Source organism: Arvicola amphibius, chromosome 12, assembly GCF_903992535.2.
Source record: "Arvicola amphibius chromosome 12, mArvAmp1.2, whole genome shotgun sequence".
Lineage (NCBI taxonomy): Eukaryota > Metazoa > Chordata > Mammalia > Rodentia > Cricetidae > Arvicola > Arvicola amphibius.
Window position 1 is genome coordinate 117,634,615 of NC_052058.2, and position 8,468 is coordinate 117,643,082.

The following is an 8,468-nucleotide window of genomic DNA, read 5'->3' on the forward strand; positions in this document are numbered from 1 at the left end:
GAAATTAATGTTCTGTGTGTTTATATTAAATTAATGAGTCATGTTATCACCTTTTCTGTGAATGTTTGCACACATATACGTATGTGTCTATGTGAGGATCAGGGCACATGTATGTGCAAGTGGGGTTCACATGATAACCTTGGTCATTATTCCTTGGGTGTCACCCACCTTTTCTTATGCTATAGAGCCTCCTAATGTTATGTTCCTCACCAGTGAGGGGATCTGGATGGTCAGTGAGCCCCAAAGATCTACCTGTTCCTGTCTCCTTCATGTTAGGATTAAAAATGTAGTGACTGATATGATTTTGCATATATCCTAGGGTATTTAATTCAAGTTCTCATGCTTGCAAGACAACCATTTTAGAAAGTAAAAGCTACACATCATGATAAACTTTGCTATTCAATTGCTGCTGAGCTGTAGATTCAGTTCTGGTTATATCATGTACAATTTGACACACAAATCAGACTGAAGTTGACAAGTGCTTGAGAAGAAAATGACATCTCAAAAAAATAAAAAATAAAATCAACTTACTAATATTTCTAAACCTATCCTTGAACCAAAACTTCAAATATTGTGATCATCTTTTAGCCCAGTCATGGTGTGGGAGATCCTTCTGTATATGTGTTGCTTTTACTGGTTAATGAATAAAGAAGCTGCCTTGGCCTGTGATAGGGCAGAAGAACTAAGCAAGCAAACTAAACTGAAAGCTGAGAGAAATAAGGCAGAGTCAGGGAGAAGCCATGTAGCCACCACTGGGGACAGATGGGAACTTTACCCTATAAGCCACACCCATGTAGTGATACACAGATTAATAGAAATGGGTTAACCAAATATATAACATCTAGCCAGAAATATGCTTAAGTGAGTGGCCAAGCAACAATATTGCAAATAATATAGTTTCTGTGTGCTTATAAGAGTCTGGGTATCTTGGACCAAATAAGCAGCCTCTTATTATACAGTTACTCCTGTCTATGTGGATCACCTCCATTATAGGGCAACCTCCGTTATAATAGTTCCTCCTGTCTACCAGTATCTACTCATTCTTATTACTTCAGTTCAAAGAGAAGTGATCCACATTTTTATTAGCTCGATTTAAGACTCTATTTCAAATATCAATATTTAGCATATTAATTTCCCCAATTGTTACTTTCTGCCAGCTGAACTCTTCTTAAATGAAAACTCTTGAATATTAATGATTAAATCACCTTTATAGCCAACATTTATTGGACAGTTATCATCTCAAATTTTATTCAAAACAGTAATTATCTTGTTAATTCTCACATATACTCAGAGTAAAGTCAGATAGTGATAGTTCCATCTTTTTATAAGATACCAAGGAACAATGAGGACTGCCATCTGAAGCAAGGCAGCCTAACTCCAGAGCTGTTAATCATGTCATCTGTTCCCATTGTCCACACGGGCTCTGCTACATTTAGACATAGTCTTTTCTGGAAAGACAGATGCTTGGTTAGAGCAAAGGGCATTGTCCTGGAGACTTACTACTTCACAATAAAACAAAAGGGGGGACTTTATGAATCAAATCACAGTTGTTATTCACTTTGGTGAAAAAGGCCAATGCTAGCCTGATCGTCAGTTCCAGAGTTCCCATCAGGCATTGCACTGTCTTGCTCCTGTGACAAAGAACCTGAGAAAGAAACTTAAGAAAGGGGTTTGTTGTGGATTCCCGTGCTAGGGACAAAGTCCACCATGGTGGGGAGGGTATATAGGGATGGATATAGTCTGTCATGGTGGGGAAGGTATACAGAATGGGACACAGTCAGTCCATCATGATGGGGAAGGTATACAGGGAGGGACACAGTCCATTATGGTATGGAGGAAATACAGGGATGGATACAATCTGTCATGGTGTGGAAGATATATAGAAGGTATAAAGAAAGAGACATTATCCATCATGGTGGGGAAGGTATACAGGGAGGGACACAGTCCATAATGATGAGGAGGGTATACAGGGATTGATAGAGTCTGTCATGGTGGGGAAGGTATACAGGAGGAGGCACAGTTCCTCATGGAGAGAAAGGTATAAAGGAAGGGTACATAGTCCAAATGATGTGGAAGGTATACAGGGAGGGGCACAGACCATCACGGTGAGGAAGGTATACAGGCAGAGGCAGGAGGCAAGTGTTCTCATTACATACACAGTAAAAAAGGAAGTAGGGACAAATATTAGACCTAAGGCCCATACAAATGAACCACTTCCCCTAGTAAGACTTCACTTTCCAATGTAAAACAGTCTTCCCAGATAATGCCACAGGACGGGAACAGCTGCTCCAACACAGGGGACTGTGGGGGAACACATGAGATTCAAACACAGCAAGCACAAGGTTGGGAAAATTTAATACTCACAGCCATTGGAGGAAATGTGCTCAGAAGTTCCAGGAACTTGCATCAGTGAAGATTCCACAGATGGATACCACAGAGTCCTCACTCTTTCCCCAGGGAAGGCTCATTCCACTTACACTACATTTCCAGTAAATAAGCAGATAATAGAAAGCCATGGACATCTGTGAATAAATGTGGGTGACTGCAGTGTGTGGTTTTATATTTGCACTCATGACAGAAAGCTATCCAGGATAATGAGAAAAATGTAATCAAGTTCTCTGTGAATTCAGAAAATTATTTTCATGAAAGTAGAGAAGAAGAAAAATGTACTTATCATTGAGCAAACATGAAGTCAACCAAGGATTGTTCATCACAAACTGGATGACATTGTAAAGAGGTTAAGACTCTGAAGGCACAGGGATACTATCCTTCTAATGTATGTTTTGAAGATTAAAATAAAATAGAGACACTTCACAAAGATCTAGATTTAGTTAAATTCCCACATAAGAATTAATAACTTTTTCACTTAAATGGAAAAAAAGGAATCTGAGTGATTCTGAGGAAAAATCCTACAAAAATATATAAAAAGAAATAATAAAACTACAGAAAAATCATGTTTTCTGAGTTTAAATTATAGTGAAAACAAGCCATAGTGAAACATGCCTTTAATTGTTTACTCCTAGTACTTGGGAGGTAGAGGCAGGTGGAACTCTGTGAGATTGAGGCAAGCATTGCCTAGAAGGTGAGTTTCAGGAGAGCCAGGTCTGTTAACACATGCTTACTTCTATGTGTTTATGTATGTATGTATGTATGTATGTATGTATGTATGTGTGTACATGTGAGTTTATGTATATATGAATTTATTATGAATTATATTTGTGTGTACACATGTATATATAAATATACATGTATGTATAGAAAAAGATATAGTAACCATAGCAACATAGCAGTACCACAAGAACAGACAAAAAGACATTATAACAGAATACAAAGCCAAGATTCACATAGTATGAACAACTGATATTTGAAAACGGTGCCAAGAATGTATACAGGACAGACAGACACTTCAACAAACAATGGTGGAATACTGGATATAAATAACCAAGGGAATAACGTCTTTCCCTTTTCTCAGTATATAAGACTCCAATACAAAATAGATTGAAACTCCAAATGTAAAATCTGAAGTTATGAAATTTAATAATCTAATGAAAGGGTCTCTAAAGTTTTGAGATAGGCAGCCATGTTTGGTTAGGTTTCCCACAACAGAAGTGATAAAAATGAAAAAATGTAATCCCATCTCAAGTTGAGTGTACATGTCCTGCAAATGAAATAATCAACAAAGCTTCAAACCCACTCTCCTCACACATGACTTATATCCTGAAGAATATAGAAAGAACTCAAGAAATTAAGTGCAAAACCACAAGTATACAGATAAAATGGGCTAAGGTCTGAAGAAACTTCTAAAAAGATGATGTCCACTCACCTCGCAGATGTGTCTTCTGGTCCTAATATCCAGTGTCTTTGCTGGCCAGGGAGTTCCAGAGAGGGCCTACCTTGCTGCAGGCAGGCTATTGAAACAAAGAAACTCCTGCCCGCCAGTTGCACTCCCTACGCAGTCCCAGCACCCTGATCGGGCTGAGCTGGAGATGTTATGAACCGGAAGAGGGGAGGAAGAGGGAGTGTTTTTCTAGGTGCAAGCTGGGTGGAGTCAGAAGATGGAGGCAGTAGCCTGGGAGAGGGACCACAGCCACTCCCTGACCCATTACACTTTCTAGGCTTCCGTCTGGGGCTAGACTCCCTGGCTACCCAAGAGATACCCAATCATACTACAAAAGCATTTGTTCAACTATGTTCATAGCAGCATTATTTGAAATAGCCAGAACCTGGAAACAACCTAGATGCCCTTCAGTGGAAGAAAGGATGAAAAAACTGTGGAATATATACATATTAGAATACCACTCAGTGATAAAAAACAATGACATCTTGAATTTTGCATGCAAATGGATGGAAATAGAAAACACTATTCTAAAATAGACCCAGACCCAAAAAGATGAACATGGGATGGACTCACTCATAATCGGTTTCTAGCCATAACTAAAGGACATCGAGCCTATAATTCGTGATCCTTGAGAAGATAATAAGAAGGTGAACCCAAAGAAAAACATATAGTTATCCTCCTGGATATTGGAAGTAGACAAGATTGCCGGGCAAAAATTGGGAACTTGGGGGTGGGGTGGGATAGGGTCAAGGGGAGATGGGGAGAGAAAAGCGTGAAGGGGAGGATGGGGAGAGCTTGGGGGAATGGGATGCTTGGGATATAGGAAGGCTGGATATGTGAGCAGGGAAGCATATATCTTAATTAAGGGAGCTATATTAGGGTTGTCAAGAGACTTGACACTAGAGGGGTTCCCAGGTATTCATGGAGATGCCCCCAGCTAGTTCCTTGGGTAACTGAGGAGAGGGAGCCGGAAAAGGCCAGATCCTATAACCATACTCATGAATATCTTGCATATCACCATAGAACCTTCATCTGGTGATGGATAGAGATAGAGACAGCCCCACATTGGAGACCTGGACTGAGCTCCCAAGGTTCTGATGAGGAGCAGAAGGAGGGAGAACATGAGAAAGAAAGTCAGTAATACCATGAGGGGTGTGTTCACCCACTGAGACGGTGGGACAGAACTAACGGGAGATCACCAAGACCACTTGGAATGGTACTGATGGAACATGCAACCAAACCGGACTCTCTGAATGTGGCTGATGGTGTGGCCGATGGTGGAGACTGACTGAGAAACCAAGGACAATGCGATGGGGTTGGACTCTACGGCATGGACAGGCTCTGTGTGAGCCTTGTCAGTTTGGTTGAGCACCTTCCTGGACCTGGGGGGAGTTGGGAGGAACTTGGACTTAACATAGGGTAGGGAACCCTGTTGGCTCTTTGGCCTGGAGAGTGAGGGAGTAGGGGTATGGGTGGAAGGGAGGGGAGGGAAGGAGGAAGAGGAGGGAAGGAGATGGAAATTTTTAAAATATTAAATAAAAAAAACAAAAAAATCCAAAAAAATAAAAACAAAACAAAAAAGATATCCAAATAGCTATTCAATAACCTAGAAAATGATCGTTTATTATAATTATCACAGAAACAAACTCAAACCAAATAAGATGATATCTTTCCCAGGTCATATCACTCTCATCTCAGTTACAGAAATAACAAATATTTGGAAAGAAGCCAAAATGATGAACTCTTCTGAATCGTTAACATAAATATGAACAAATGCAGATATTGTGGAAATAAGTATGGACATTACCTAAACATTACAAATAGAACACTCATATGGTTCATTAAGCTTAGTACTAGAACACATAAAAATAAGAGGAGGCCATTATATCAGATAGATAATGTACCTCTGAAGTTTTTCTCCTTTGGTCACAATAGCTAAGATCAGAAATGAATCTCGATGTTCATCAATGAATGATTTGAGTCATGTACACACTGAAACACTATTCAACCATAAAAAGTATAGATCATGTTATTTTCAGAAACAAGGATGGGACTGTAGGGTATTATATAAAGTGATCACAAGAGAGAGATGGTGAAAATAAGCATCAATGCCATTGAAAAATGAAGTTGAGCAATGGTCAAGAGAGACAGGAAAGGATCCTAGGTAAAAGGCTAGGGGTGGTTAAAATGGATGAAATAAAAATTCTGCAGATCTCCAAGTAACTGCAGTGTCAGAAACACTACAGGCAGTGGGCCATGTGGTAGCAGGCAGGGTGTGGCAGTTCCCAAGAACAGCCATTCCCAGGCAAGGTCAGTTCACAAGACCATGCCTCAGGTCTCCAAAGATGTCTAGTCCCAGTTGGTAAGCCATGTGGTGGCAGATAGGCATGCCATGCAGAATGAGGTTGGATTTTTGTTTAGTGGGTTATGGAGGGGGAAAGGAGAAGGGGAGAAGAGCAGAGAGACTTAGAGAAAGAAAGCAAGAGAGATAGAGGTGTCACTCTGAGAGGGAGACAGAAAAGAAAGAAACTCAGGCTGCAAGCAGGAAGGAAGATCTGACTGCCTCAGTGGATAGGGGAGGGAGTGGGTGTGGCTTGTCTCTTAAAGAGACAGAACAGATCATTACATTCCCATCCCTTTTTTTAATAATAAAAAGGCAGAAGGTTAAGCACCACAGATTAAAGGAATTGGCGCGGTGGATTCTCAAGACTAGTTACTGCTTATTTATGGGCATCATCTTTGAAGGGGAACCTGAGAAAGCTGGGTGCTGGTCACATCATGGCATAGCTGGTCTCCTTGCTGTTTTGGTATGGAAATGTCTGGTGTCTCTTACACCTATTTGAGGTATTGGCAGAACAGAGGACACAGTTAAGCTAAGGGGAAAAAATTAGGACCAGGGAACTGAGGGGGCGTGTATCTGACTTATTTAAGGTGGATCTTTCAATTCTGCTCCCTGGAACTCCCAAGAATTCTCTGTGTTTGTGAAAACAGAAATTTTAGACATATACATTGTATAGACAGTAGTATATTTATGTCAGAATGACTGTGACAGGTATTTTTGCACAATGAAAAGTATTTTTAAAACTATGGAAGTCAGTGTGAGAGAGACATTTGATAACTTGTATTTGTCTTCACACCTTTATAACTTAAAGGTACACACCTTAATAACTTGTATTTATGATTTACTGAAATTTGTTTGGTGAGGTTGTCCTTTTAAACTACCAAAACCTCTCAGCTGTCAAGCTGCATCAGAAATCTTTGAGAAGGATAAAATTTTACTTTAGTTACTGATTTAATAATGACAGAAAACTTATTTGGTTGGCACCTAGAGCTACTCTTCAGGCTCCTTCATGGTCACTGAGGGCTGTATTTGCCTTTTGCTGCTTAGCACACGGCCTGCCAGGTTCAAGAAGATCATATGGGCTAAGAAATCTGTAGGAAGACAAGCCTACCTTGACCTGAGCAGCTAGGCTGTTGATTCCAAAGATTCTGTTCACTGTCTGATGATCTTCAGTTTATATGTGAAAGGCAGTTTTTCCCAGTGATCAGCACTTGGCAGTTGAAGCAAATTGCAGATGGATGTTGTTTTGTGCCCATTTGTCTTCTGTCTTCTTTGGAGGAAGTAGAGTGCTGCTAGGAGCCAACCTGTCTCTTTTTGTTATGAAAAGTTTTTAATAATTTAATATTTAAATGCCATATTCCCCAGATCTCTGAGCAGTTAAGGGCTGTTTTTCAGGTAAAACTATAGTACAGAATCTGCCTGGAGAGCTGGGTCTGAGCTGACTGTACTGGCTCTTAACAGGTAAGATTTACACTCATAGAAAGACAGAAAGCAGAAAAAACAGATTGCAATAGAAGGTTAGTGACAGAACTGACAATAGTAGAGAACATCTTAATATATTTTAAGTGAAGGCTGTAGTAAATATAAAGTAATTTTGTAAGAGACTTAAAAGTACATACCAGTTTAAAACATGAGACTTATTGTTTTGTAGTCTGAAATGAGATGTAATGAATAATTACAACATTAAGCATAGGTGCATTTAAGTTGCATATATGAACATACACACAGAAAATGAACAGGAATTGGACAAAGTGGATACTCTTGGTGGGCCCTACCAAGGCATGCCACTGCACAAAACAAACATGCAACAGAGTAAGCAAGAGGATTTAGAGATAAAAACATAAGTAAATCAGGGGGTTAAAGATGTCCGTAAAGTCATCTGACCTCAGTTAAGATGGTGGTAAAGTCACCCGTGTAACAGAGTTAACACTGGGGAACCAGGCAGGGAAAATCTCACTAAAAGATGGTGGAATGTAGCTGATTTTCAGCCAAGATGGTGGCAAAGTCATGTGACCTCAATCAAAATGGCAGCAGTCACATGTTATATGGAAAAGCCACTCAGATCAGATGGCAATGAAATCACCTCAGTCAAAATGGCAGCAGTCACATGTTTTATGGAAAATCCACGGTTTTTGAGTTGCAGGGATTTTATGGTTAATAATAAGAGAGACCTAGAGGCGTGATTCACCCTGTCACTGATCCACCATGCCACAAGCCACAAGCCACAGCAGGGTGCAAAAGACTGGATTGAAAAAATTTGCCTCGCAGACACAACCAGTCTTGTTGGCA